Source organism: Suncus etruscus, chromosome 5 (genome assembly GCF_024139225.1).
Source record: "Suncus etruscus isolate mSunEtr1 chromosome 5, mSunEtr1.pri.cur, whole genome shotgun sequence".
Taxonomy (NCBI): Eukaryota; Metazoa; Chordata; class Mammalia; order Eulipotyphla; family Soricidae; genus Suncus; species Suncus etruscus.
This window is the reverse complement of record NC_064852.1, coordinates 141,614,209-141,641,435: the sequence shown is the minus strand read 5'-3', so window position 1 is coordinate 141,641,435 and position 27,227 is coordinate 141,614,209. Positions and strand designations below refer to the sequence as shown.

The 27,227-nt window shown below is 34.3% G+C and overlaps 1 non-coding gene across 1 annotated transcript; it reads left to right on the top strand.

Moving 5' to 3' along the window:
* The first annotated feature begins 17,338 nt into the window (after positions 1-17,338).
* On the top strand, positions 17,339-17,445 carry LOC126010453 (U6 spliceosomal RNA). The gene has a single exon (XR_007496483.1). It is a non-coding gene; the product is annotated as a U6 spliceosomal RNA (small nuclear RNA).
* Positions 17,446-27,227: the final 9,782 nt, after the last annotated feature.

The following is a 27,227-nucleotide window of genomic DNA, read 5'->3' as shown; positions in this document are numbered from 1 at the left end:
GTGAGGAGGAAAATGGAGGACGTTGTTGATGGGAAAGTTACTTTGATGAAGGGGGTGTACATTTTATGACTGAAACTCAATTATGGACATGTTTGTAACCATGATGCTTAAATAAAGAATTTGCTGTATTTCTCAAGTGTGCCATGATGTTTTGAGATGCTCTACATGCTATATTTTCTTCTGTACCTCTGTTGTGCTTATGATAAGAAAGGAATGTGCCTATGAACTTCAAACCTTGTGTAAGGAAGAATAAATAATGTGAGTATAAATGATTTTTGTCACTCTTTGAGTCTGTGGCTCGAGGTTCCCCAGTGATGAACTCTAATAAATTTTATACTGTTAAAATATATATACATATATATTAACTATATGATTATTTAGTAATTCCAATAGAAAATACAATCTTATGAAAGATATTGGAAATATAAGCTTCTAAAAATATAATATTTTGAATATATTCAATTTATATAGTTATATATATAGTTAATTTATATAGTTATAATATAAGTTTTGTAAATATCTTTATGTACCTCTATTTCAAATAGATACCATGCTTATTTTCTTTCTTAATAATATAACCTGAAGCAAATATATGTAATGAGCTACATATACCTCAAGCTAATACCTAAACTTACTAAAACCACCTGCTTAAGTCTAACAGAAAAACCGACCTGGCTGTTTTCAAATCAAAACTGACTGCTAGTAAGCAAGAAACACCATCAATACAGTCCAAGGTATAATTGGCAAGCCATGAGTTCCCTGTTATCTATTGTACACTCATTCAACCCTGAAGACATGTTCTATTATTTAAATCTCAGCTTCCTTTTAAGACAACCAGCTAAAGCTTTCTAGCTAAACAGAAGCCTGTGTCACATGGTGGGGCAGCTTGGTGTTTTCCAGGCACTGTAAGGAGTACAATGGTCTTAATTATGCATCATTATTACAAAACCCTTCCTTGTGATTCCACACCAAAATTGCCTTTTTTGGACTTGGTACACAAATATGCCTTGACTTTGTCTGCAGATTTGTCTGAACTTTATACATAGGTACCCTGGAGAACTTTTGAGAGCAAATTTTTGGTTGCCAGTGCTGTAAGAACAGTCACAGTTCTAAATAAAAACTTAATTGTAAGTCCTGGATACCAATGGGTGGAGTCCAAAAATAAAACAAAAGACACACAGAATACAGTTTTTATATACCTAAAAACATCCAGTTCTAGCTACCTTTCTTCCTATGTAGAATAAGAACAGTAAATTATATATTTATATATAAATTCACATATATATGTGTATATGTATGTGCATAAATGAATATACATAGTTAATGTATTATACATACACATTTTAGCATTATATTATAGTACATATATTTCAAACATTGTATTATTTTATATATTTATATACATGCATACATACATGGGAATGTATTATACATAAATATATAATATAAAATATAAATAAAATAAAATAAAATATGTTGATATAATACTATACTAAGCATACTATGCTATACTAAACTCATTATATATAAACTTTATATATAAATATATGTTTATATATTTACATATATTCAAATATATATTGTATTTGGTATGGAATTCTATGTGGCATGATATATAATGTATATCATAAGAATTATTATATAAATATATATAAATATTGGGGTGGCACATTCAGATGTGCTCAGGTAATTACATATGGTGCTTGGGATCAAACTAGTTTGGTATTGTGCAAGGCAAACACGCTCACTGCTTGCTGTACTAGCTCTATAATTAAAAATATGTTTTTTGACATAGCAATTAGTTTTAAAAAGTTTAAAATGTAGCTTGTCAGATAATCAATAAAAACGAATATACATATTTAAAATTATAGTAATAAATCATCCATAGAGAATTGACTTTAAAATTTTTTACTGCTAAGCTTAATTATTTAAATTATTTATTTAACCATAGTAATTAAAAAATTTAGTGAAGAAATGCACATCTTTATAGTAGAAAAGCATATTTGTTTGTAAAATAACATAATACTCTTACTATTAATTATTAAAATGGTCATTGTTGCTATGTACTTATGCAATTTTTAGAAAAAATGCTTTTATAACTTTTGAAAGCATTTTTTTAACATTCCCTCATTTCCTTATCTTTTAGTCAAAGGTGGAACTTGACTAAAACTGTTAAGATGAGGTAGAAAGGCAGTTCCTTTGTCTGTGAAGTCAGGCGGGAGGAATCTGCTTCTGCCATGGGATTAACAACTGGGAGAGACGATGTGTGTTTCTCTACTGTGCTGTGTCCTTAACCTCTCCTGAGCGGGTCAAAAAGGGCCCAGCAAAATCCCTCTCCTAGAGGCTCCAGAAGAGCACAGCCGGTACACTTCGCTTTGCGGCCGCATGCTCTTTCTAATGAATGAACCCCACCATAACACAGAGGAAAAAAAATCACACTACATGTGTGACAATGGGAAAAATAAATAAAGGACATTTTTGCAATAATCCTCAGAGACGACGAGAGGAGGACTGGAAGGTCCAGCTCATAACATGAAGCTCACCACAAAGAGTGGTGAGTACAACTAGAGAAATAACTACACTGAGAACTATCATAACAATGTGAAGGAAAGAGTGAAGTGGAAAGCCTGTCTAGAATACAGGCGGGAATGGGTTGGGGAGGAGAGAGACTTGGGACACTTGTGATGGGAATGTTGCACTGGTGAAGGGGGTATTCTTCATGACTGAAACCCAACTACAATCATATTTGTAATCAAGGTGTTTAAAGATATTAAAAAAGTGTTAAGATGATTTAACATGTAACTATATGCACTTGTAACATTTAAATGCTCGTTCAAAGGAATCAACCTTTTTATTTTTATGTTTTTTATTTGTTTTTGCTTTTTGAGCCACATCCTGTGAAGCTCAGGAGTTACTCTTGGCTATACGCTCAGAACTCACTCCTGACTTGGGGGACTATATGGGGTTGCAGCGAATCGAACGTGCTTATGTCCCTACCTCTGTGCTATCACCCCAGCCCCAAATGAATCAATCTTGAATCCATTGCCTTTCACTGTGTTCTGTTTAGGTTCAAAGGAGTGTTAGAATATCTGTCTATTATTTTAGTCTTCAGGTATAATAGTCGATTAAAGACAATGGTATGTAGGATGAGGTGCCTTAATAGCAGTAGTAGAGCTCGTGCTTTTTATTTGTGAGGTCCTTTAAATAAATAGAGGGGGATGATAGGTGATAATCGATCTCTTTTCTTTGTTTTCTTTTTTTGGGGGGCCACACCTGGTGACGCTCAGGGTCACTCTTGTCTATGCGCTCAGAAATCGATCCTGGCTTGGGGATGCCTGAGGATCGAACCTTACTAGGCTAGCGTGTGCAAGACGCTACAGCTCAATATGCCTTTTGTTTTTTAATTTTTCACTTTTTTATTGGAATCTTCAAAATTACTTTAAGACTAATCATGTGCAAGAATTAGTTCTCTCACACTATTTAACACATGTTTTTATCCTGTGTTTTATATTTAAATCGTAGTTCAGATGATAGGTGACTTCACTGTAGTTTACATTTCATTTTTTACTAATGGATTATGTCCTATGTGCCTTTCTTCACTAGAAAAATTACTACTTAGGCCTTTTGTACATTTTTATAAATGTTATTTGTTTCCTTTTCATTATAGTTGAGTTTACATGGTGTTAACTGCAGATATTAGCCCTTTGTTGAATGTAAGATTTGCAACTATCTACTCTTATCCATTAGATATTCTTTAATATAGACAAGAATTTATTCACTGTGAAAAAGATTTTTGGAGTGAAGAATTCCAGTTTATTTATTTTTAAATGTTTCCTGTTACAATGGAATATCTTCTGAAAGTTTGTGTTTCTTCTGTATAATTTTTATTTAAGGCAGATATATATGCATATGTATATATGTTTCTTGTTTATAAATTAAATTAATGTTACCATTGCTGTGGGTAACAGCTGCTGTAGAGTCTTCTTTGAGAAAAATGGTTGCAGTCATTTGGCCAGATGTATATGAATAAAAAGACAATCTCCATAAACACATCAGGCACCAAGCCCCCCTTAAGAAATAATTTATATTGTGATCTATTTAAAAAGTAATTTTTAAGAGAAAATGTACTTTGCTCAATTGTTACAATCTTCTTAAGAAAACATTTTGATTCTTATACATTTCATCATATAATGATATTTAACTATAAAAAATTGATCAAAATGACAAAAAATGTATGCAAATAATTTTATGAGGCTGAAAGATACCTCAACTCTTTGAAGCATAAGCTTTTCAGTAGGGTAACTAGATTTGACCTCTAAGATGGCAAAATTCTTGAATACTGTCAATAGTAATATTAAATAGTCAATAGTCAAAAATTTATGTATTTAATTTATCTCATATTATATTTACATTTCATGTTTATATTTAATCATGAAAATTAATTTTAATGGAAATATTTATCAACTGATAGACAATGGAAATCATTTTAGAAACAGTTTTTATATATAAATACTTAATCTCATTCATTTACAATGAGACAAGATAAATAAAATCAATGAATTTTGAGCTTAAATATTATGTAAGCTAAATAAATATGTTATCTACCTTTAAAAAGTATGATGTGGCATGTAAACATGACACCCAGTACTAAGAATAGATTTAGAGTGCTATAGAAGACTAAAGGCATAAAATAAGATTTGACAAATAAAGTACATTAATAGATTATTATATTTAAACATTACTATATTTATGTTAGTCTATCTGAGTTTAAAATTCCTTTCTGGTTATAGAATTTTCTCTCATTTAATTTTCGATGTGATATCTTTATTATCTTATTTATAATAGTAATTTGTATTAGATTATAGATATATCCAAATTTTCATCTGATACTTTTATATGTGACTTATGTTGAGCAATAAAAATACTTGAAAAATTATTTCATTTGAAGAAAATGCAATATTACTATTTTATAAGTTCTATAGGATATATTGACCACATGGAAACCATTGTCATCAACTAGGATATTTTCTCACTGATTTTCCATTATGTGGTTTAAAGTTTATTGACTCCTTGTTTCTTTAATCAAAGACAACTCATCCTTTCTTTGTAAAAAAAAAAAAAAGCCAAACATGCATGGCTTTTAGATGTATCTTAAAGTACACAATTTCTGTATTTGCCAATACAAGAATTGCAAGATATTGTAAATACAAGATATAGCAGTCCATTTTAAAGGAATCGAAATGTAAAATTAAAATGTAAAATTAATTTATCTGTAAATAATTCTGAAACTTTTATAGATTTAGCAATGGTTATATTAAAGTGATTAAAATGTTCTCTCAAGAATCAGAGTCTCAAATAGAATGCTTGTCTTTGAAGACAGGAAGGAGGACAATGGAGAGCATTGGTGGTGGGAAGGTTGCACTGGTGAAGGGAGGTGTTCTTTTTTTTTATGACTGAAACCCAACTACAAATATGTTTGTAAATATGATGCTTAAAGACATTAATAAAATAGTTTAATAGTTAAAACAAAACAATAACAATAGGTATTTTCTTAGGGTTCACCAATATAGTATTATGTATTTGATTTATACATATAATTGATACTACAACCCTATGTAATATATACTTTATATATACTTAATTTCTATGGATGAGTAAATTATCATTATAAAAACTGTTACTCAAATCTTTCTTCAGTGTTTTGAACTGTAGTTAAAAAATGAAGTAGATATGTCACATCAATATAATATATATTGGCATGAACTTAGATTCAAGGTTTCCTAAAAAGAAGTAGGAATTTTTTTTCTTTTTTTTTTAAATTTTTATTGTGACCAAAGTTCATTACAAATCTTTCACTGCATCATTTATGGTACATAGTGACAATGAACGAGGGGCATTCCCACCACCAGTGCTTCCTCCCTCCGCCCCTGTTCCCAGTATGAATCTCATATCTCCCTCCTTAACCCCCCAGTATGCTAGTGCAATTGGTCTCCACTCCACTTGTTGTAGATTGAGCATTTATTCCACCGTAATTGGAGATAAAAAGGATAAGAAAAGGGGGAGGAAAAAATTTGGTGACAACTACCAAAAAAAGAAAGAAGAGAGAAAAAAAAGAAAAGAAAAATGGAAGAAAAAAAGAAAAAAATGGGCCTGACACATAAAATTAAAAATAAATCTCTAAATAATAACCACAAGAGTGAAAAAGAAAGAGAAAAGTGGAAGAAAAAAGATAAGGAAAATAAAGTCAAAAACTAACCAATCAAAACAAAACAAGAAAAAGTATGGGTGCTGGAGTGATAGGGTTTGGCGTTCCCTCCGCTTTTTTTTTTTCCATAGGCACAGTAAGCATTGGGGAAGAAAGGGAATTCCCGTGGCCTAAGAGATTCATGGTTTCTCCATCCTTGAGGCATACCATCATGGGATCAACCCCTGGCTCCATATATACTGATTACCCCATCCCAAAGGCTTTTTTGTGATGCCAGGAAAGTTTCCTCTCAGTTGTGTGTGAGAAAATCAAGCCACTGTAACTATCGATCTTGGTATTTGAGAAGGTTATAGGTCAGAGTCTAGGATAGTCTCTAGGTTCTACTAGAGGTTCCTATCCATCATTGTTGTGGTGTTCAGTCTTCTGTAACACTTGTTCCCTGTTTTTGTTCAGTCCCTAAGCCGAAGCCTAGGATATTATGGATCCAAAGGTTCTGCTCAGTCTCTTGTCCAAGTTGGACCTCTGCAATACACAATGGAATATTGTGCAGCTGTCAGGAGAGACGAAGTCATGAAATTTTCCTATACATGGATATACATGGAATCTATTATGCTGAGTGAAATAAGGCAAAGAGAGAGAGAGAAATGCAAAATGGTCTCACCCATCTATGGGTTTTAAGAAAAATGAAAGACATTCTTGCAATAATAATTTTCAGACACAAAAGAGAGAAGAGTTGGAAGTTACAGCTCACCTCATGAAACTCACCACAAACAGGGATGAGTTTAGTTAGAGAAATAATTACATTTTGAACTGTCCTAATAATGAGAATGTATGAGGGAAATGGAAAGCATGTCTAGAGTACAGGCAGGGGTCGGGTGGGGAGGAGGGAGATTTGGGACATTGGTGATGGGAATATTGCACTGGTGGTGGGTGGTGTTGTTTACATGACTGAAACCCAAACACAATTATGTATGTAATCAAAGTGTTTAAAAAAAAAGACATCTTGTTTTTGTTGTTGTTGTTGTTGTTGTTGTTTATGTGTCCTGGACTACAGCTTAGGATAGGGTTTTCCTTATTAGTCCCAAGGTAGGCTCTGTTCAGTCACGGTTGTCAAAGTCAGTTTTCTGTTGTTGGTGCTCTTATTTTTCACAGTTCAAAGGACGATATCTCTTCTGATTTCCATTTAGTGTTAGGTGATGTGATAGGACAGCCTGGTCTTAGGTCAAGTTTTCCTTTCCTCATTGTCATATCAAAACTGGCACAAGTTGGTGCCAGAGTAGTGTTAAAAATCTCCCAATGGAGCTTAGTTCCTGGTGTTGTTGCCCGGAGCTGTATCATTTCTGCGTCAGGGATCTGGGGTTTTGGATTGGACTAACACTGTCCAGTCTCCTGGGGTCTGGATGTATCCACGTGACACATGTTCAGGATGGGAGGCACCCTTCTGCTATAAAATGTGAGTTCTTAACCCTAGAAAATAAGATCTTGTTTCTGTGTCTATGGTTTCCCCTTTTTTTACTGTGCCCATATAAAAACGTATGTTGTAATACTGTGTTGCTGGTGCTATTCTGGGTAAGGATGACAGGCTGCACACACAGTCTCTGTCGTCTGATAGTAAAAATTTAACATAAAAACTTTTTAAGTGTCCTTTTTTTAAAGATTTGCAAAGTTGGTAGACAACAGTCTTGTGATAGTTTAGGAAGTCAGACATATTTCTGCTCTATTAAAATGGAAACAATAATAATAAAAATGAATCAGTCTCTCTCGTGTACATTCTACTTTTCATTTCATTTTTATGAAGGGCTTATCAATCGATTAAAAATAAGGTCATGGGCCATAGCGATGGTACAATGACCAAATACCTCGCCTTGCAAATAGCTGATACATCCCCAAAGTCACATGCAGTCCTCTGCTGGATTCAGTTCAAATGTCCTAGTCCCACACAAAAAAGTTTTTCCTCTTCAAAAATATTTTAAACATGTTACTTGATCAACTATAAATATTATGCTTATTGCATATATGTATAGAAATGTATAGATCTTAGTATTTTAATAAAGTGATATTTTAGAGGATCAAGATTTTTCAGTAAATATGTATTTAATGTATACATTTTAAAATATCATAGACAGTACACATATATTTCAAATGTATTCAATTCATTTATCTTATATGTTTCAAAACAGTACACATATATTAATAAAATATTATAAACATATAATATTTTAGTAAGCCAGTAATCAGTTAAAATCTATTAAATATTGAATGTCCCCTGGATGACTTTATCCTAAATCAAATTTAACAAAAATTAGGAATAAATTAATAACACAAAAATGTCAAAGTACTAACGTTTCTTTCTAACTTTTGATTCTGGCAAAATACATCATGGGAAGACAAGAAAGTGCTTATATAAAATTAATAAAATTTAAGTTAGAGGAAATTATATCTTAGATGTGGACTTTAAACCATACTGTTATCAACTATTGTTAAAATAAATTAGTGACAATTTCCTATAAACCATTATTTTAGAGCTAAATGTTTCTATAATTTTACATATACTGATTTTGCTAAATATGCTAAATATCCTTAAAATGAAGATGCATCTCATATAATCATAAAGGAAATGATAATGTAATACCGTTTAACCATAAGAAAATCTCATTATGTCTACGTTTTTACATTACTTTTTTAATCTTTTTTTAAAATGTTCTTCTATTGCTTTCCAGTTTTAATATGAAACTTCCTTTTTTATACATCTTTGTACAATTTCTTTTTCTTTATTTTTTCTTATTTGACTTGTATTAAATTTATGTAGAAGATAATTTGTTATCACTCCCATAATGAATAAACAGGTCTGGCTATAAAATGTGACTTTCTGCATGTATGGTACACACACAAACACACAAGCCAACAGCCAGAAAATTTACAAAACATTATAAATGGAGTGTGGCTAAATTATTATAGTGTGAACTAGGGTAACCTACTGAATACTGTTCAGAAAAGCAATCTTTAATAGCTCGTACAGTATTCTTTTAAAATTTTTATTCAAAAATATAATTCAATAAATAGTAGATATATAAGTAAAAAATCCAAAATATATCACCCAGTTAGTCTTTTCAACCCTTTTATTCTTATTTTGGAGACTTACATGGCTGCTCTTTGCAAATATTTCTGGACCTGTATCAGAGTCTCTTTTGGCAGCATCAGGTGCCAGGGTGGAAGGTCACTCGCAGGCAAGGCAAAAGTCCTAGCCATCTTATGATATCACTCTGCTTCTGCAAACCAATTTTTAAAATACCCATTGCAAATTATCTAGCATATTTGAATCACTTTTCCTTTCACTTTTATTGTGTGTACTTCTATAAATCTGGATGATAACTGAGATGGAGATTTAGTGTGTAGTGTAAGGCACTTTACATATAGTCAATGATGGATTAAGCCCCCAAATCACATAGAGTCACCTGAGCACTACCAGAAGTGATCCTTAAACATAGAGCCAAGAGTAAACCTTGAGCATAACCAGGTGTGATTCATCCTCATGAACAAACAAGCAAACAAATAAATAATACACAGAATGGTTATCTGTATTTCTGAAAGTCACTATATAATTGTGTTTTTGTTTGTTTGTTTGTTGGCCACACCCAATGGTTAAGGGGTTACTTACTGTTTGTTCTGCACTCAGAAATTCCTCCTGGTAGTCTCAGGAGACTATTTGATATGCCAGAGATTAAACTGGATTTAATAATTAATCATTTAATAATTAAATGTATTTTTATATCAGTAATCTCAGAAATTTGTTCCAACAGATTTCAGAGAGAATTAAGTGTGTCTTAATCTTCAATCCTAGAGTAGTAAATGTTGCAAAACTATTGGAACAAAACCATTCAGAATAAGAAAAGGCAAAAACAAATGTGATTGATAAATACTTAAATGTCAGTTAAAGAAATATATGAAATGCTGACTTTAGTACCTGTGTTTTTAATATTTACATAATTGTGTTTAATAAATGAATGTTGATATTTTTGTTTGCTATCTGTTTGGGTATGTGAGGCCATACTCAACTGTTCTTAGGGCTTACTCCTAGATGTGTGCTCAGGGACCACTCTTGTTCCACATCCACATCCTGGGATGAAATGTGGTGCCAGGATTCCAACCCAAATTAGCTGCTGTGCAAGGCTAGTATCCTATCCACAGTGCTATCACTTCATCCCCTGAATACTGTTATTTTTAAGTATACATGTTTACTCATATAATTTCAGGTTATACTTAGTATTTAATGATCCTTTAATATTCCTCTTTCATTTATTTTTATCATTGTTTTATATATTTCTTATATTTTGAGAGCTTTCTTTTGAGTAATTAGTAGATTATACACAAGACACAGTTTTTGAGGATTTACTACATTTGTATTACAAGTAATGATACAAATAAATTAGTGCTTTCTATTTTTCTCCCACTTTACTTTGAAGTACAGAAAATATTATCAGGACAAATTAGAAATAGGAAAATTTTTAGTGACATGGAGACATAGTCAATGAAAAGTAGGCTTCATTAGAGTTGTACAAAAAATGTTAGAAGAAAATGAAGTACTTAACTTAAGATGTGATGGATATATTATTTATTTTAACATATTGAATATATGTGTATTCTATATTCAACTTGAATATGTGTACTCAGTACATATTTAAATAAATATCATTTAATTAAAAATAATATAAAATGATATTCATATTATACTTAATAAATCCCAAACAAGATGAGTGTGAAGTAAATATTATAAAGTCCATATTGTTCAAATTGTTGAAAAATAAATATAAACAAACTCTATATAAATAGATGATGAGAAAACTTACTTATATATTGGAAAAAATACAAATAAGTACATATATCTTATAAAACTAAAATAACCACTTTTTAAAGGTAAGAGAAAGCAATGAGAAGGAAGATAAGCAGGAGTTAATGTTTATTTTTCAGTACAATGTTTAATAAAGATGTCCTTCAAATTAAAGAAGAGTAAAGATACTTTAAAGTTCATAAAAATTGTATATGGAGTACTATACATTTCAGTTAGGATTAATATATCTAAGGCTTGAAATTTTAATTTTTAAAAAAAGTTATTGAGCTTTAAATCATTGAAACTTGAATTTCAAAAATGGTCAACATAGACTAGGTTAATTACATGTGGTTAAAACTGTAGTGAAACAGCCCTTAGGATGGGCTTGGATGGTGGATGGAGGCCTTTGTTCTTAGGCCCCGGCCACATGACTCCATACCCCATTAATTGGCGGGTCTGGGTCCAGGAAAGCGACGGGTATTGAACTTACTCACAGGCAGGCTTCATGAGAGATAGCATCTTTATTCAGCCCTAGCCAACAGATGTGGCTGCTAACCATTTACGCATTCAGCCCTTCATTCTCGCTTCTCTCTCAGCCATAGCTCTCCATCCAGGTAAATGCCAATTCCTCTCCATCCTGGGCAAAGACCAAAAGGCCAAAAAGACCTAATTCCCTGGGTCAAATGCCTTATATAACCTTCCCAAGACCACTCCCGGGAATGGGAGAGGTCTTCCAGGTAAGGTTACACGTAATATCTGGTTCCCAAGACCCCTCCAGGAATGGGCGGGTCTCAGGTAGATACACCTAAATCCAGGGTGGAGTCACAAAAACTAATAAAATTTCGAACATGTAATCATCTAAAGAGCAGATAATTTTACGGAAACAAAGAAGTATTATTTATAATGATTATAATCTTTATTTGTACACTGAAAAAAGTATATATATATATATATATAATCTCTATACTCAAAGTTAAACAATATCAATGAAGATTATAAAATATAATATATAATTTGTGTATTAAATAACTAGTCGAGCAATGGTGTTACAATTCTCTAAATGGTTCTAATAAAATTTAACTAAATTTCCCCAAATTTTTCTTTCCTTTTTTGTGTATAAGAATGAGTTTATTCTTCATTATTAAAAGAGAGAAAAGGAAGAGGATGATACTGGGTAGAAATTTTGGGGGGAAGATGATAAAGTGGAAGAAAACGCTCAATCTAAATGACAAAATGTAACAATCTTACTAAACACAGCCATATTGAAGTATCATGTTGTCGAGGGATAAACAAGCAGATCAATGGAATGGACTACAGGAGCAGAAATAGACTAAACACTGATATCCGACCAAATTTTAAGAGCAATTTAATAGCACACAGATAGTCTTTTTTGTTTGTTTTGTTTTTTTGTTTGTTTTTGGTCACACCTAGCAGTGCTCAGGGGTTCTTTCTGGCTCTACGCTCAGCAATCACCCCTGGCAGGCTCAGGGGACTATATGGGATTTGAACCACTGGCCTTCTGTGTGCAAGGCAAATGCCTTACCTCCATGCTATCTCTCCGGCCCCATACATACAGATAGTCTTTTAAACAAATAATACCTTGCCACTTGGGACTGATGTCAAATGACAATAAAAGAAAAAGAAAATTGAAAAGTTTAGGCATTGTCCATATTTACAAGTTCATAAAAGTCCACAGAAAGAAGATGTGAAGGAAATAGAATGATTACAGGGTAAAAGTGCAAACAACACATTTTTACAGACTTGTATCTCAATCGTAAAAAGAATTCTAAGAACATATCAGTAACAGATTACCCAGTTAGAAATAGAGAAAAAAAATGTGAAGACATTTTCTGAAAAGGACAGTTAAATGGCAAATAAATGCATTAAAAAAACAATCTCTCTCCAAAGAGGACAAGAAAGATTAATCACAATGAACTATCACCAAATTTATGCGCATGGCTGGAAAAACTGGACAAACTGTCTCCAAATGCTTAACATTAAGACTTCTGAGTATGCAGAGAAGCTGGTTTGCCCAATATGATTGGGATAGTGATGATTTTTAATATTGAAAGGAAGTTACTTATTAACTTAAAAATGGGGCTGAGAGAACTCCAGAATTAGAGTATATATCTATCCTACTAACTAGTACATAAAAGGGCTTGAGTACCACTGTTTACAAGTCACTTAAGAAGCAAAAATAATAAATGAGTACGAAAAGTTGTGCCCTGGAAATTTATCTCCCCCAAATAATTGTTTATATAAAAATTACCTATGTGTTGCTATACCAGCATTGAAAACAAAACAAAAGCCCTTTACTGTAAACTAGTTATTGATTCTTCAATGGTCCAGACATACTATGAAAACATGGTTCTCCACTGGTCTGTGGATAAATCCCAGAGCACAGGTAAAAATGTCAAAAACCAATGTCATGAAATTCTTCTCAGAATTAAGGAATACAGTTTTAACAACAAAAACTGTATAGCTTTTAGTGGTATTATGTTGAATTAACTAAAAACAATCTCAAAAATTTATTTTCTCTTATATAAAATGTGACAAAAAGATAGAGTACAGTCATCAGTTGCTAGTTATTGAAGAAACAGGAACATCTAATATTCTAGAGCCACTGTAATTAAATATTAACTTTATAGATATCCCTATGTATATCAATATTTAATTAATTTATATCAACTAAATCCAAATACACAAGGACCCATGCCCAAATAAATATATAAAGATTTTGTGAAAATAAAAAAGATTATTAAATTTCTAATAATATAAAATTTTAGTTGTGATACATTTGTTCCAAGATGCTATCTTTAGTGAGAATTGGGAAAATGTGTTTAACATTTATTATTTCTTGTAGCCATATGTGATTAGAATTAGTAATAGCTTAAATGGCATAAATATTCTGATTAAAGGCTAAAACTATCTCAACATATATTTTTTCCAATACTCTCTAGACCCGAACAGCTTCTTGAAAGAATAATTTTTTTTTTTTAATTTTGTGGCCACACTCCGGTGTTCACCTCCAGTGTAACCGGGGATAAAACCCAGGCCTACCATATGCAAAATACACACTGCAACCCTTTTGTTATCTATTCAGCCCATAACAGAACTTTAAATACACTGAAACTTAGAGAAAATTATATGCTTTTTAAGAGTACAATAAAAATCATCAAATGGTGGCAAAATAAAGCAATAAAGAGTAACTGTGAAATGAAGCCAGTGTTAACTTGTCAAAAAAAAAAACAGTACTTTAAATGTTTTTTGTTTGTTTTTACATTTTTAGAAATTAAAGGGCAGCTGTATCCATAAAGAGCCAAAAATTAGATGTTGGTATTTTTTAAAAACAGGTAAATAAATTTCACAAATGAAATCAGTCAGGTAACAACCATTCCAGCCAATATAGAGAATCTTTCTATTACCCAACAAAAAACACATTACTTTGGAGCAAGTATATTATTTTTATTAAGAAAATATTGGTTGGTTGATGATTTATTGTAATGTTTTGACTGTAAACTATATTGAAATAAAATTATTGTTTTTACTCACTTGTTTGACTTATCTTCCTAACATGAACCTCTTAGTTTTTTAATTTACTAGTATACTCTCTAATATAAGTATACTGTATTTTACTTATTCTTTCACTTATCAGGTGCAATTTCTACTGTTAGAAAAAGTAGGGTAGCAAATCTGTATTAAAAAGCACAAAGCTGCATGACTTTATGACCTATTTTGAAAAGTAGTAGAAAATTATAATGATTACAAGTGTCAGCATAGAGATTATAAAGTTAATAGATTATAAAAGGATTGCCACAGAGTCCAGAAATAATTTCCATAGAAAACAAATAGGGAATAAACATTTCTTTTACAAATACGATGATGAAACAATCAATAGCCATGTTTATAAAAAGTATTTGGGGTGAGTCCATTTTTACAGACAAGTTTTTTTTTTTTTTGAAGAGGAATATATGTCTGCACCCTTATTATAAGCTGAGCTTCTGTGGAACAATTGAAACAATACTGTAAAAAAAGTAAATAGATTTCCATCAAAATTTCAGTTCTACTCATTATAGAATCTTATAAGAGATAAACAAAGCTATCTCCAAAGTATCTAATTTGTGCTTTGCAAATAGCGATCTCAAGTTAAATCCCTGACACTGCAGAGTTCCAGCATAATTAGATGTGTTAATGGTCATCTTAGATTTCTAGACAGAGCAGCATTGCATATTGTAACCCAACATCTGATACAGTGGGCCAGTGTCTTCAGGCCCCAAGCACTAATAATGAATCCCCTTTACCAATAAATAAAATAAAACATTATTAAATTAAAAATATATGGAAATGGGCTGCAGTGGTGGAGCTAGCGGTAAGGCATCTGCCTTGTAAGAGGTAACCTAGGTCAGACCATGGTTCGTTCTTCCGGCGTCCCATATGTTCCCTCAAACCAGGAGCAATTTCTGAGCGCATAACCAGGAGTAACCCCTGAGCTTCATCGGGTGTGACGCCCCCCAAAAATATATGCGGAAATAATATTCATAATATATTCACAGTTTGCTTTTCAGACAAGGAGTTAGTAAGTGAACATACACAATACTGTTCCAAGTCAACAACAACAACAACCAAAACTATTTTTACAAGTTTATAGACAATTTTATCAGTTTATAGAGAATTAGGAAAACACTTAAAATAACACTTTACCACATATAGACTATAAGAACTTTCATCACACAAAAAAGTTCTTAGCAATATGGGGCCAGAGCTATGGTGTGGAGCGGTATGACATGAGCCTAGGACAGATCGCGGTTGGATCCCCCCCAGTGTCCCATATGGCCCCTCAAGCCAGGAGCGATTTCTGAGTGCATAGCAAGTAGTAACCCCTGAGCTTCAACAAGTGTGCCCCCACAAAAAAATAATAGAAAAGTTCTTAACAATATTAGATCCCAAGAAAATGTGAGCTTCCATACGATCCAGCTATACCACTCCTAGGAATATACCCAAGGAACACAAAAATACAATACAAAAATCCCTTCCTTACTCCTATATTCATTGCAGCGCTATTTACAATAGCCAGACTCTGGAACAACCAAGATGCCCTTCAACAGATGAGTAGCTGAAGAAACTGTGGTACATATACACAATGGAATACTATGCAGCCATCAGGAGAGATGAAGTCATGAAATTTTCCTATACATGGATGTACATGGAATCTATTATGCTGAGTGAAGTAAGTCAGAGAGAGAGAGAAAGACACAGAATGGTTTCACTCATCTATGGGCTTTAAGAAAAATGAAAGACATTTTTAACAGTATCTCAGAGACAAGAGAGATGAAGGCTGGTAGGTGCAGCTCAGGACATGAAGCTCATCACATAGAGTGATGAGTGCAGTTGGAGAGATGACTACACTGAAAACTATCATAACAATGTGAATGAATGAGGGAAGTAGAAAGCCTGTCTCGAGTACAGGTGTAGGGGGGTGGGGAGGAAGGAGATCTGGGAAATTGGTGGTGGGAATGTTGCACTGGTGAAGGGGGGGTGTTCTTTACATGACTGTAATCATACAACTATAATCATGTTTGTAATCACGGTGTTTAAATAAAGATAAAAAAAGAAAAAAGAAAAAAAATGTAAAGGAAAAGTACACTTACATCCTACTCTCACACAAGAATAGCTTAGGTTTAAAATATCAAACTCAATAGCCCTGAAATTGCAATGTCAGAGATGATTCTTGAGAGTAGAGCTAAGAGTGAGTACTGAGAATGACCAATTTCAATTCTCCCAAAATTATATGCTTTAAATTAAAATATTAAATGCACTAAAAGTTGACAAGGATAAGGGACAAAACAAATGCATTTTTTATTTTATAAAACTTTTTTGTTTAAGCACCATGATTAGAAGTATATTTGTAGTTGGGTTTTAGTAACATATATAAGTATATATGTATATATATAAAGCTAAATATTTATATAAAAGAACACTTTTCTTCACCAGTGCAACATTCTCACCAACAATGTCCTTAATCTCCTTCCTCCCCCACCACTTGCCTGATTCAATACAGGCATTCTATTTCTCTCATTCACTACCATTTTCATGGTAGTTATAAATGTAGTTATTTCTCTAACTGAACTCATCAGTCTTTGTAGTAAGCTTAATATCTTGGACTGGGCTATGAAGCTCTCATCTCTATAGTCTCATGTTTTATTACAAAAATGTTTTCTATTTTACTTAAAAACCGAAGATGAAGCCAATTCTGTGGCTACATTTCTTCCTTATACTTATTTCACTCAGCATAATAGTTTTCATATGTGCTCGCTTCGGCAGCACATATACTAAAATTGGAACGATACAGAGAAGATTAGCATGGCCCCTGCGCAAGGATGACACGCAAATTCGTGAAGCGTTCCATATTTAAAAATAATAATAATAATAGTTTTTATATCTATTTATGTATAGAAAATTTCATGACTATTTTTTCTGATGACTGCATGATATTCCATTGTGGACATATACCACAGATTTTTTTAGCCACTCATCTGTTTTCAGGTATCTGGGTTGTTTCCAGATTCTAGATAATGTAAATGACACTGAAATGAATTTAGGTGTGCAAAAGGCCTTTTTGTGTTGTGTTTTTGTGTTCCTAAAGTATATCCCTTGGAGTGGTATACTTAGATCATATGTGATCACAATTTCCAGTTTTTTGAGAAATTTTTATATTGTTTTCCATAAAGGATAAAAGGATGGCATTCCTACCAGCAGTGAATGAGAGATCCTTTTCCCCACAACACTGCTAGCACTAATTGTTATTCTTTTTTATGTGTGCCAGTCTCTGTGACATGAGATGGTACCTCTTTGTTGTTTGGATAAATTCTTGTACTCTTACAATATTTCATGGTTGAATCAGGAAGATCTTGCATGTCTAAGCAGCCTCATCACTACTGAGGAAATTAAAATGGTAATCAAAAGTCTTTCTAGCTCCAGAATGTGAAAACCGGCGGGCTTTCGCAGAAGCCAGCTGCCCTGTTTGGGACATCAGGCAGGGAAAAGCCACGAATCTGCACCCGCCCAGTGGAGCCCAACTGTGAGTGCTCCTTGTAAATGTTTCTCTACTGTCCTCTTGCGTGAAACTCTTGGGAGTGGGGCAAAAGAGGCTCCAGCAGAGCACGGCCGCTCCGCTTCGCTACGCGGCCGTGCGCTCCTTCTAAGAAAAGAACACCATCGTAACAAGAAGAAAAAATCACACTGAGAACTGAGCTATAACACAGAAGCAAGCATTCCTCTTCGGACTGTCTTCTCCGTTGAATGCTTGGGCCTAACATTTGATCCAGTGTGAGGCTTCACCCACGGAGGACTCCCCTCCCTTAGAGACAAGTCAGCCCATCCAGAAAGGGCGGAGCCAGAGAAGTGTGCTGCCTACATCATATAGCCAATGATTACCACCACAACACGTAGAAAAACCCAAAATACAAGTGTGACAATGGGGAAACAACGCAGGCCAGCATCAGACATAGAGAATGAAGAGGACAATTCTGATGACCAGATAATGGCCAACCAACTAATCAACCTCTCAGATAAGGACTTTAGACTAGCAATATGGAATATGTTCAAAGAACTCAAAGAAACCATGAATCGAGTTGAACAGAACACTAATAAGAACCAAGAAAATATGAAGACAGAAATCACAAAACTCCAAACTGAAATAACATATCAATTAACAGGCCTGAAAAAGTCAGTAAACGAAGTGAATGACAAAATGGATAAGCTCTGGGACAGGGTATCAGAAGCTGAGAATAGACTTGGTGCTGTGGAAGATGAGATACATAACAATTCCATACAGCAGGAGAGATTGGACAAAAAACTTAAAGCAAATGAGCAGACAACGGAAAAATTAGTCAAAGAATGGGAACAGATGAAAATAGAAGTCTATGATAAGATCACCAGAAACAACCTAAGAATCATTGGAGTCCCAGAGACCCAGGAAGAAAATTCCCAGGAAGAATCAATGGTCAAGAACATCATTAAAGAGAAACTTCCAGAGCTAAAGAATATAGGTGATCAAATCCTACATGCTCGAAGAGTACCAACCAAAAGAGTCCCCAGAAAAAACACCCCAAGACACATCCTAGTCACAATGACAAATCCCACAGATAGAGACAGAATTCTGAAAACAGCAAGATCAAAAGGGGAAATTACGTTCAAGCAAGCGTCCTTGAGATTTACAGCAGACCTATCACCAGAAACACTCAATGCCAGAAAGCAGTGGTGGGATATTGTGACAAGACTGAATGAAATGAATGCTTCACCCAGAATACTATACCCAGCAAAACTCACTTTCCGATTTGACGGAAGAATACACGGTTTCACAGACAAAAAGCAGCTCAGAAACTTTACAGACTCCAAACCAGTCTTAAGAGAAAAACTGAAAGACCTAATTTAAGACAAGACTAACCAAGAGACACACCAAATTTCGATATAAAGATGGAATTAAATCCCAGGACAATTCTTTCTCTCAATGTCAATGGACTAAATGCACCAGTCAAGAGACACAGAGTGGCTAAATGGATCAAAAAACTCAATCCAACCTTTTGCTGCCTACAAGAAATGCACCTGAATAGTCAGAACAAACATAGACTCAAAACAAAAGGCTGGAGAAAAATTATCCAAGCAAACAACACCCATAAAAAAGCTGGAGTGGCCATACTAATATCAGATAATGCAAACTTTATACTCAGGAAGGTTGTAAGGGACAAAGATGGACATTTTATATTAATCAAGGGGTATGTAGAGCAGGAAGAAATAACTCTCCTAAACATATATGCACCGAATGAGGGGCCAGCAAAATATTTAATACAACTGTTGACAAATCTGAAAAATAATATCAATAACAACACAATAATTGTGGGGGACCTCAACACGGCTTTGTCAACACTGGATAGGTCAACCAGACTGAAACCCAACAAGAATATACTAGACCTGAGGAGAGAATTGGAAGAAAGAGGCTTAGTGGATACATATAGGACACTCCACCCCCAGAAACCTGGATACACATTCTTCTCCAATGTACATGGGACATTCTCCAGGATAGACTACATGCTGGCACATAAAACATACCTCCATAATATCAAGAGGATAGAAATTTTGCAGACTGCCTTTGCTGACCATAAGGCTCTGAAATTATTTGTGAATTCCAAAGGGACTCAGAAGAAAAACCTTAACACCTGGAAGTTAAACAGCCTCATACTCAATAACCAGTGGGTCCGAGATGAAATCAAGGAGGAAATCAAAAGGTTCCTGGAAACAAATGACAATAAAGACACAAACTATCAGAACTTATGGGACACAGCAAAAGCAGTACTGAGAGGAAAATTTATAGCTTTGCAAGCACACATCAGGAAGGAAGAAGGAGCTTACCTGAGTAGCCTAATGACACAGCTAATAGAACTAGAAAATGCTCAACAAAAGGACCCAAAAATAGGAAGACAGAAGGAAATAACAAAGCTGAGAGCAGAAATCAATGAAGTGGAAACCCAAAAAACAATCCGAAAGATCAACGAAAGCAGAAGTTGGTTCTTTGAAAAAATAAACAAGATTGATAGACCACTGGCAAACCTAACAAAGAGAGAGAGAGAAACTTGATAACTCGTATCAGGAATGAAAAAGGAGAGATCACTACTGATATGTGAGAGATTCAGAGAGTAATCAGAAACTACTTTGAGAAACTCTATGCCACTAAAAATGAGAACCTGGAAGAAATGGATAAATTCTTGGACTCTTATAATCTTCCACGGTTGAAGGAAGAGGATGTAGCATATCTAAACAACCCCATCACCACTGATGAAATTAGAATGGTAATCAAAGGTCTGCCGAAAAACAAAAGCCCAGGCCCAGATGGATTCACTAATGAATTCTTTCAAACTTTCCAAGAGGAACTACTACCAATCCTGGCAAGACTCTTTCATGAAATTGAACAAACGGAAACACTTCCAAATAGCTTTTATGAAGCCAACATCACCTTGATACCTAAACCAGACAGAGATGCTACAAAAAAAGAAAATTACAGACCAATATCGCTGATGAATGCAGATGCAAAGATCCTCAACAAAATCCTTGCAAATAGGATTCAATGCCTCATTAAGAAGATCATCCACTATGATCAAGTAGGTTTCATCCCAGGAATGCAAGGCTGGTTTAACATCCGTAAATCTATCAACATCATACACAACATCAATAACAAGAAAAATAAAAACCACATGATCATATCAATACATGCAGAGAAAGCATTTGATAAGGTCCAACACCCATTCTTGATCAAAACTCTCAGCAAGATGGGAATGGAAGGAACCTTTCTCAATATAGTTAAGGCCATCTACCACAAGCCAGAAGCAAATATTGTCCTCAATGGAGAAAAACTGAAAGCCTTTCCTCTAAATTCTGGCACAAGACAAGGCTGTCCTCTCTCACCACTCCTATTCAACATAGCACTGGAAGTACTCGCTATAGCGATTAGGCAAGAAAAGGATATCAAGGGAATCCAGATAGGAAAGGAAGAAGTCAAGCTCTCACTGTTTGCAGATGACATGATACTCTACTTAGAAAACCCCAAAGACTCTTCCAAAAAGCTTCTAGAAACAATAGACTCATATAGCAAGGTGGCAGGCTACAAAATTAACACACAATAATCAATGGCCTTTCTATACACCAACAGTAATAAGGAAGAAATGGACATTAAGAAAACAACCCCATTCACAATAGTGCCACACAAACTCAAATATCTTGGAATCAACTTGACTAAAAATGTGAAGGACCTATACATAGAAAACTATAAAACTCTGCTCCAAGAAATAAGAGAGGACACGCAGAAATGGAAATGCATACCCTGCTCATGGATTGGCAGGATTAACATCATCAAAATGGCAATACTCCCCAAGGCATTATACAGATTTAATGCTATCCCTCTAAAGATACCCATGACATTCTTCAAAGAAGTGGATCAGACACTTTTGAAATTCATTTGGAACAATAAACACCCTCGAATAGCCAAAGCAATCATTGGGAAAAAGAATATGGGAGGAATTACTTTCCCCAACTTTAAACTGTACTACAAAGCAATAGTTATCAAAACAGCATGGTATTGGAATAAGGACAGGCCCTCAGATCAGTGGAATAGGCTTGAATACTCAGAAAATTTTCCCCAGACATACAATCAACTAATTTTTGATAAAGGAGCAGGAAACCCTAAATGGAGCAGGGAAAGCTTCTTCAACAAGTGGTGTTGGCACAATTGGATAGCTGCTTGCAAAAAATTGAACTTAGACCCCCAGCTATCATCATGTACGAAGGTAAAATCCAAATGGATTAAAGACCTCGATATCAGCCCAAAAACCATAAGATATATAGAACAGCACATAGGCAAGACACTCCAGGACATTACAGGCATCTTCAAGGAGGAAACTGCACTCTCCAAGCAAGTGAAAGCAGAAATTAACAGATGGGAATATATTAAGCTGAGAAGCTTCTGGACCTCAAAGGAAATAGTGCCCAGGATACAAGAGCCACCCACTGAGTGGGAGAAACTATTCACCCAATACCCATCAGATAAGGGGCTAATCTCCAAAATATACAAGGCACTGACAGAACTTTACAAGAAAAAAACATCTAATCCCATCAAAAAATGGGGAGAAGAAATGAACAGACACTTTGACAAAAAAGAAATACAAATGGCCAAAAGACACATGAAAAAGTGCTCCACATCACTAATCATCAGGGAGATGCAAATCAAAACAACGATGAGATACCACCTCACACCACAGAGAATGGCACACATCACAAAGAATGAGAATAAACAGTGTTGGCGGGGATGTGGAGAGAAAGGAACTCTTATCCACTGCTGGTGGGAATGCCGTCTAGTTCAACCTTTATGGAAAGCGATATGGAGATTCCTCCAAAAACTTGAAATCGAGCTCCCATATGATCCAGCTATACCACTCCTAGGAATATACCCTAAGAACACAAAAATACAGTATAAAAACCCCTTCCTTACACTCATATTCATTGCAGCACTATTTACCATAGCAAGACTATGGAAACAACCAAGATGCCCTTCAACAGATGAATGGCTAAAGAAACTGTGGTACATATACAGAATGGAATATTATGCAGTTGTCAGGAGAGATGAAGTCATGAAATTTTCCTATACATGGATGTACACGAAATCTATTATGCTGAGTTAAATAAGCCAGAGAGAGAGAAAAACACAGAATGGTCTCACTCATCTATGGGTTTTAAGAAAAATGAAAGACATTCTTGCAATAATAATTTTTAGACACAAAAGAGAAAAGAGCTGGAAGTTCCAGCTCACCACAGGAAGCTCACCACAAAGAGTGATGAGTTTAACTAGAGAAATAACTACATTCTGAACTTTCCTAATAATGAGAATGTATGAGGGAAATGGAGAGCCTGTTTAAAGTACAGGCAGGGGTTAGGTGGGGAGGAGGGAGACTTGGGACATTGGTGGTGGGAATGTTGCACTGGTGATGGGTGGTGTTCTTTACATGACTTAAACCCAAACACAATCATGTATGTAATCAAGGTGTTTAAATAAAATTTAAAAAAAAAGACAAAAAAAAAGTCTTTCTAAAAACAAAAGTCTAGGCCCAGATGGATTCACTAATGAATTATTTCAAACCTTTCAAGAGGAACTATTACCAACCCCTTTCAGACTCTTTCAGGTAATTGAATAAACAAAAACACTGCCAAATATTTTTAATGAAGCTAACATCACTCTGATACCAAAACCAGAGATGCTGCAAAAATATTATAAAACAATATTACAGATAAATATGGATGCAAATATTCTCAGCAAAATCCTTGCAAATAGATCCCACACTGCATCAAGAAGGTCATACACTACGACAAAGTAGGTTTCATCCCAGGATTGTAGGGTTGGCTTGACATCCATAAATCAATCAACATAATACATCATATCAACAAAAAAGAAAAAATTGTACGATCCCATCATTAGATGCAGAACGAGCTTTCAATAAGATACCACACCTATTCTTGATAAAAAAAAATAAAAATCTCTCATCAAGATGAAAATGAAAGGAACTTTTCTCAATATAGTCAAGGCCAACTACCACAAATCAATTTCAAATATTATTCTCAATGGAGATAAACTAAAAGCCTTTCTGCTAAAATCTGGTATAAAACAAGGCTGCCCTCTCTCACCAATCCTATTCAGCATAGTACTGGAAGTACTTGCTATAGTTATTAGGCAAGAAAAAAAATCAAGGGCATCCAGATAGGAAAGGAAGAAGTCAAGCTCTCACTGTTTGCAGATGAAATGATATTCTACTTAGTAAACCCTAAAATCACTACCAAAAAGTTTCTAGAGACATTAGATTTATACAGGAATGTGGCAGACTACAAAAGTAACATGCAAACCTCAATGGCCTTTACATACACCAATAATGATAGAGAAGAAATAGACATTAAGAAAACAACCCATTCACATTAGTGTCACACAAACTCAAATAACTTGGAGTTAACATGACTAAAGACATGAAGGGCCTATACAAAAAAAAAAAAAAAAACAAAACAAACAAAAAAAAAACAAAAAACAACTATAAAACCCTGCTCCAAAAAAATAAGAGGGACACAAGAAATTGGAGACACATATCTGCTCATGGTTTGGCAGGATTAACATCAATAAAATGGCAATACTCCCCAAAGCATTGTACAGATGTAACACAATCCCTCTAAATATACCCATGACATTCTTCAAAATGGATAAAACACTCCTGAAATTCATTTGGAACAATAAACACTCACGAATAGCTAAAGGTCTTACTTTTTCCTATTTTAAATTGTATTACAAAGAAATATTTATTAAAAACAGCCTAGTACTGTAATAAAGACAGATCTTCAGATCAGTGAAATAGAATTGTGTATTCAGAGAATATTCCCCAGATATATAATCAATTAATTTTTGATAAAGGGGCAAGAAATCCAAAATGGAACACGGAAAGCCTCTTCAACAAGTGGTGTTGGCACAACTGGTTAGCCACTTGAAAAAAAAAACTCAGACCCCTGTCTAACACCATGTACAAAGGTCAAATTCAAATGAATTCAAAAGACTTTGATACCAGGTCTGAAACCATAAGATATAGAGAACAACACGTAAACACTCCATGTTTTACGCAAACACTTAAAACACATAAAAACACTCCATGATATTGAGACTAAAGGCATCTTCAAGGAGGAAACAATATTCTCCAAACAAGTGGAAGCAGAGTTAAACAGATGGTAATATATTAAGCTGAAAATCTTCTGTATCTCAAAGGAAATATTGCCTAGGATACAAAAACCACCCACAGAATGGGGAAACTACTCACCCAATACACATTAGATAAGGGGCTAATATCTAAGATATACAGGTACTGACAAAAATTAACAAGAGAAAAACATAACCCCATAAAAATGGGGAGAAGAAATGAACAGGCACTTCCTTTATGAAGATATACAAATGGCCAAAGGACACATGAAAAAAGGTTCGAAATTACTAATCATCAGAGACATTCAAATCAAAAGAACTATGAGTTACTATCTCACGCCACAGACACTGGCACAGGTCACCAAGAACAATCAGTGTTGGTGAGGATGTGGAGAGAAAAGAACTTATTTACTGTTGGTGGGAATGTCATCTGGTCCAGCTTTTCTTGAAAACAATATGGCCATTCCTCAAAAAAACTGTAAATTGAGCTTCCATATGATCCAGCTACACCACTTCTAAGGATATACCCTAGAAACAACAACAACAACAACATCAACAAAGAACACAATACAAAAATACCTTCCTCACACCTATATTCAATGCAGCACTATATACAATAGCCAGACTCTAGAAACAACCAAGATGCCCATTAACAATGAATGACCTAAGAAACGTGGTACATATAGAGAATGGAATATTATGCAGCCTTTGGGAGAGATAAAGTCATGAAATTTCCATATACATCTATTATGGTGAGTGAAATAAGTCAGAGGGAGAGAGACGTAGAATAGTCTCACTCATGTATGGGTTTTACAAGGTGCTTATTCAATTTTTCTTTCACTTAATTACCATGATTACAAAGTTGCTCAAGATTGAATTTTAGTTTTGCAGTGTATAACATCCATGGACATTTCCTACCACCAGTGTTCCTGATTTCCTTTCCTTTCTCTGGCTTCTTCTGGGGTAGCATTTTACTCTTCTCTCTCTCTCTCTCTCTCTCTCTCTCTCTCTCTCTCTCTCTCTCTCTCTCTCTCTCTCTCTCTCTCCCTCCCTCTATCTCCCACCCTCTCTCTCCCTCCCTCTCTTTCTTTCCCTCTTATCTTCCCTCCATTTATTTTTTTTGATCTCTTCCTTTTTTCCTTTTTAGAGACTGTGGTTTGCACTATTGTTAATGAAGGGGTATCATGTATATTATTTTATCTCTGTTCAACACCCAGTTAATGTCTCAAGTGGTCAGTTCCAAGTATCATTGTCATTGAGTTTCTTTATCTACCCTAGTTTCCTACAATGGACTAGTCCTCCTGCTTACCTCTTTATTGTCCCTGGGTATTATTACCACACTATCTTTTATTTTTCATATTATAATAAATGAGTAGTATTATTCTATGTCTATCCCTCTTTCTCTGACTCATTTCACTCAACATAAAAATCTCCATATTCCTCCATGTATAAGTACATTTCATTACTTCTGATATATAAGTACATATATAAGCACATTTCATTACTTCATATATAAGTACATTCATTACTTCAATAACAACTGCTTATTATTCCATTGTGTAGATGTATCATTGTTTATTTAGAAACTCTTTTGTTCTCAGACACTTAGAGTTATTTTCAGATTCTGGTTATTAAAAATTGTGTTGCCATGAACATGGAAGTAAAAGGCATTTTTGTATTGTGTTTTTGTATTCCTATGGATTATTCCTAGGAGTGGTATTATTGAATCATATCAGAGCACAATTTTCAGTTTCTTGAGGTATATCAATATTGCTTTCCTAAAAGGATGGACTAATTGGCATTCCTAACAGCAGTGGATGAGAATCCCTTTTCCCCAATATCCATGCCAGTGCTGTTTGTTCTTTTTCTTTGTGATGTATGCCAGTCTCTGTGGTGTGAGATTATACCTCATTGTTATTTTGATT